Source organism: Mycteria americana (assembly GCF_035582795.1).
Source record: "Mycteria americana isolate JAX WOST 10 ecotype Jacksonville Zoo and Gardens chromosome Z unlocalized genomic scaffold, USCA_MyAme_1.0 Scaffold_18, whole genome shotgun sequence".
NCBI lineage: Eukaryota > Metazoa > Chordata > Aves > Ciconiiformes > Ciconiidae > Mycteria > Mycteria americana.
The window spans coordinates 4,685,924-4,691,430 of NW_027445436.1; positions in this window are offsets into that span (position 1 = coordinate 4,685,924).

The following is a 5,507-nucleotide window of genomic DNA, read 5'->3' on the forward strand; positions in this document are numbered from 1 at the left end:
CCACAATGTTAACAGTTTGTTTACTCATGGGCAATAAAGTCTGATTTAATACTGAAAATGTGGCACCTGTATCTATTAAAAATTCTACAGGTTTTTCTTCTTTCCCTAGCTGAATTTTTACCAAGGGTTCTGCTAGGGAAGATTCCCCTGGTCCCCATCAATTTTCTTCCGTGTTGGCTACCATCACCGATTTGCCCAGTCTCGGGCAATCTTTTTTCCAGTGCCCCAGTTGTTTACAATAGACGCACTGATCTCTCAAGAGGGGTTGATTTCCTCTCTTCCCTCTAAGTGGGGCACTTGCACCACTTCTCATAACTCCTCTCCCCTCATTGCTATTGCTCCGAGGGGGTATCTGACCTTCTACGGTGCGCAAAGCAGCTACTGTAGCATTAGCAATTGTTTTACCCATTTGTTTTTCCTTTCGACTATCTCTATTCCGATACACTTGCCAAGCAGTTTCCAATAACCTTTCCAAGTCCCTTGCATCTGCCCCTTGCACTTTCTGTAATTTCCTTCTAATATCATCCACCGACTGTCCCAGAAACAGAAATATTAGCTGACTTTTACCTTCTTGAGAGGTAGGGTCTAAAGGAGTATATTTCCGCATTCCTTCCTTTAGCCGATTCAAAAAGTCAGTAGGTGACTCCTTTTTATCTTGTTTTATCTCATACAGCTTAGACCAATTTACTGATTTTGGGACAGCATTTCTTATTCCGTACGCAATCCATTCCCTGTACCGCACTAGTAAATTCCTGGTTCCCATCTGGTTAGGGTCCCAGCCGGGATTGGTAATTGGAACATGATTATCCACTGTTCCCGGCAGAGTCCCAGCCAGCACCAGAGCCTGCACCTGAGTCCTAGCTGCTCTCACAACCATCTGTTTTTCTGATTCACTGAACACTGCATCCAGCATTGCATCCACATCCTCCCAGTCAGGGTCCTGGGTTTTCACAATCAATTCAAATCCTTTAGCAACCCTCTCAGGGTCGTCCCGATAATTCCCTGCAGTAACTCGCCAGTTCCTCTCTCTCTCTCGTCTCCGGCTCTTCTCTCCCAACAGCACCCGCATCTCCTTCTCTATCACCTTCCCTTTCTAGCGGAGGCAAATAATCCTCTAACCTTTCATTCTGCGAACCAACTTTCAAACATCTCTGTCCAATGCTACACGCCGAGCAACACCTTTTCAATATCCTATTTTGCTTATTTCTCTCCTTTTCTATCGCCAAGACCATAGGGTCCTGGGGTGCCAAATTAATTCCGCACTCTTTCTGCCACTCAGGGTGATTCCGCAGAGTGAAAAACATATCTGCATAAACCACCTCATGCCATTTTCCTTCCCGCCGCAAAAATAACATGAGTTGCAATAAAGTATTATACTTCAAAGTTCCGTTCAAAGGCCATTTTTCACCATCTTCTAATTTGTACAGGGGCCACCACTGATCACAATATTTGATTAATGTTTTCTTATTCACACTCCCACCTGGTGGTCCCCCTATCTCTTTCCAGTGTGCTAAGATACATCCTAGGGGGCTTTTCTTTACAATACCACCACTTTGCTGTCCCCCTATTCTACCTTATTGATTCTGTACTTCCGTTATTCTCCCACAGATTATTTTAATAACCTCAACCTGTCGCGCTTTATTCTCCCACTCTGACCACGTTCCACAATTCTCACATTGAATAAACAATTCACAAGGAAAAGCGGTTCACATTCATTTTCAGGATGAGACGCACAGGTCTCCAGGTTTTCCACGCTCACTTTGCAGTCACACTGTGTCTCAGTCACTCACCAGTCACACCAGAGTTAACTCAGCTCATTCACGCTTAGTTGCCGATTTCGCAGTGCCTAACGAATATATCCAAATTCAATACCAGTAAACCAATATCCGAGTTTGGTGCCAGTAAATCCATACCGCCAACAGTGCAAACTCATGCGGGTTTCATAAGTGTACCAATACCAAAAGGCACGTTATTGCAGAAGTACAAGGCTTAACCCGTGCCTGTACCAACGTACCACCAACAGTACAAACTCATGCGGGTTTCATAAGTGTACCAATACCAAAAGGCACGTTATTGCAGAAGTACAAGGCTTAACCCGTGCCTGTACCAACGTACCACCAACAGTACAAACTCATGCGGGTTTCATAAGTGTACCAATACCAAAAGGCACGTTATTGCAGAAGTACAAGGCTTAACCCGTGCCTGTACCAACGTACTAAATACCAAATGTATACCCTCAGGCACTAGTAGCCTGGTATACGGCGCTCAGCGTAGGACGTCTCCTACGACTTATGAGAACCTTCCAAATGACCGGTCCCAAATTCCAAAACAGAAAAGATTTAAAGAATACCTTTTTCCTTTAGATGGTCCTTGTCTGCTCCCGCAGTGATCCGATTGAGGCGAGGAGTCCCTCCGGGAAATCCCGGGGGTACCCTAGGGAGTCCTGTTCTCAGCGGGTCCTGCAGCCGAGCAGAGCGGGTCCCATCTGGGGTGCCAAACTGTTGCCGTGAAAAGCCGAAATCAGAACTCAATAGTCGGGATGACTATTAAGCAGGTATTCTTTATTGCAGCGCTGGGCAGCACTGGGGATCGCTCCGCCACAAGTGCTCCAACAAACAAGCAAGATCACAGAGGTTATATGTTGCAAAATTTACATATTCATAAGATTAATTTATATAAACATGAGATTTCTTGGAACTCATTAATATATGTAAATGTCCCTGACGCATGCGTACTTAAGTCCTTAGGTGGTCGTTAGGGATCCTCTGGTGGTCGTTGGAGGAAGTCAGTAGTCTTCATCACTCTGACCGCTGACTGAACTTTGTCTTTACGCATGCTCAGTCCATCTTTGTCTTGCTCATACTTTCCTTGCATATCCAAAATCAGGTGGTTCTTGTGTAGTTTCTCCTTATCAGCCCTTTCCAGGGACACAGGGCCTGAAGAATTCCTTTTATCTATCTTCATTGCAACTATCTCAGCTAACCAAGGATTTAACACAGGCAAAGCATTCTTACTCTAATGATTAGGTCAAATAAAGAAAGCTCGTTAGCAATTCTGCTATCTAAGCTTACTGGCAAGCTAGGCCAAATTATCTGCGAAAGGGAGACTAAAAGGAAACATTGAGCAACCAAGATATTTACAGCATTTCTTTTTGTCTTTGGGATTTTAGCTCTTTTCATTCCCCCCTTTTCTTTAAACTTTGTAAATTCTTTTACAAAGGTTCTAAATTAAAAGTCATTACTACTTCCACATATTTCTTTCAATTATTCGCTTTACACAGCCAACACAAATGGCAAGGATGATAACAATTATTGTCATAACAATTAGCCCTTCTAATAATGTAGCCAGCCATCCTTTCAGTGACCATCCTCCTAGGGTCTGCAGAATTTTATTTAGCCAATTATTTTCTGCAGTCTCTCGGAGAGCTTTACTATCTTTTGCTACTCTTTTCATCTCATCTAACTGTCTTTGCAAATCATCAGTCACATTGGGTATGTGGACACAGCAATGTTCTGTATCTAGTTTTAAGTATCCACATACCCCTTGTTCTTTAATCAATAGTAAATCTAATGCTAACCTGTTCTGTATGGTCATCTTAGTATTTGTTTGAACCTGCCTGTTAATAATTTGAAACCCTTTCTGGGTAGCTCTTGATAGTGCTTCTACTTGCCAAGTCAAATTATCTATCAGTATTCTATTTTCTAATGCCATTAGTCCTGGTAACAAAAAACTTTGAATTCCCCAGCTGAATTCCACAGCAGAGGTAGGTCCTGCCCATGAATCGCCTTCCGGTTCTCGTTTTACTTTTCCCCAATAAGTGGTTTTAATTGGACTTTGCTTCCAAGTCGGGCAGAGTGTCAGAAGTCCTAGGGTTACTTGTCTCCCTGTTGATCCTAGTTTTAATCGAGTAGTCCAATATCCATCTGATGTTACCCACACAGTGTAGCCAGGAGAAGGAATCTTTTGCCTACATTCTTGGGAATGATTTTGAGCGCATTTCTGCTGTAATTCCAAAGTGGAATTGAGAACATTGATCAAAGACTGATTTACCTTTGTGGGGCACCTCCAATTTGTCCTACTAGTATCAGACATTGCCTTTATGCTCCAATCAATGCACCAGGCGTTATTTCCTATATACTTCCAAAATCCCTCTACTGGCTTAACCCAAGTTTTGGGAGGCTGTCTAAGTTTCTCGCATTCAGGTGATTTCACCTTTTTCCCTTTTTGAATTGAATCGAAAATACACATTACTAATTTACCCAGGGCAGTTCCTCCTCCTGATACAAAGCCAAAGTCCTTTTCGCTATAATCTTTAGGACATTTTCCTCCTCTTGGTTTAGCAATTATAGTTTTGTTTCCTATGGTCACCGGATCTTGTAGTACATTCAAAACTCTATTCCTGCAGTCTCCTTTCTGGTCTAAATAGTATCTTACTCCAGCCTTATTCAATTCTTGGGTCATTTTGTCATAATATTCTAGCATTGTCAAATTCACAGGTATGATTCCCCATGGGATAGGTTGGCCTGCAGATTGAGGAATTGGGAGGCAAGCAGTTACACTTGTCAAATTTCGCATTTTACCAAATCCTTGAATGAGCTCTAACATTAAATTGTTAGCATCCTTTTCACACAAACTTTTACACACTAGTAAACAAGAGCATAGCAGCATCAGTAAAACTACTTTCGGGTCAATCTTATGGACGTTGGTCCCGTAGGCTGAGATTTCCATGGTCCAGTAGGTGCTTTCTTAATTCTCAAATAGTGGATCCACGCAGCGTGCTTCTCAAGCTTAACTGCAGTGTAGGTTGTGAGCAGAACTTGAAAAGGGCCACTCCATTTCTCTTCAAGAGGGTCACCTGAAATATTTTTAACATAAACCCAATCCCCAGGTTTAAACAAGTGCACCGGAGAATCTAAACCCCACGCTCTGGTAGATACCACTAATTTATTTACTTCTTGTAATTGTTTTCCTAATGCTATTAGATATCGCCGTAAGCTAATTTCCCCTGCTTGGGTGAGATCTTGCCCTCAATATCTGGTTTGAAATGGTCTCCCATATAAAATCTCAAAGGGACTCAATTTCTCTTTAGTCCTTGGTTTAGTTCGAAGTCTCAATAATGCAATTGGGAGGGCCTGATCCCATCTCAAGTTGGTTTCCTGACAAATTTTGCTCAATTGTGTTTTTATCATATGGTTCATTTTCTCTACCTGTCCACTTGCTTGTGGGCGGTAGGCTGTATGCAATTTCCAATTAATTTCTAAAAACTTACTAGCTTGCTGAACTACCTGTGACACGAAGTGTGGCCCTCTGTCAGAGGAGATAACTTCTGGCACTCCAAACCTAGGAATAATTTCTCTTAATAAAACTTTTGTTACTTCTCGAGCTTTATTTGTTCTGCAAGGGAAAGCTTCAGGCCATCCAGAGTAGGTATCTGTTAACACCAACAGATACCTATACCCCCCTTTTCTAGGGAGCTCCGAAAAGTCTATTTGCCAGTTTTGACCTGG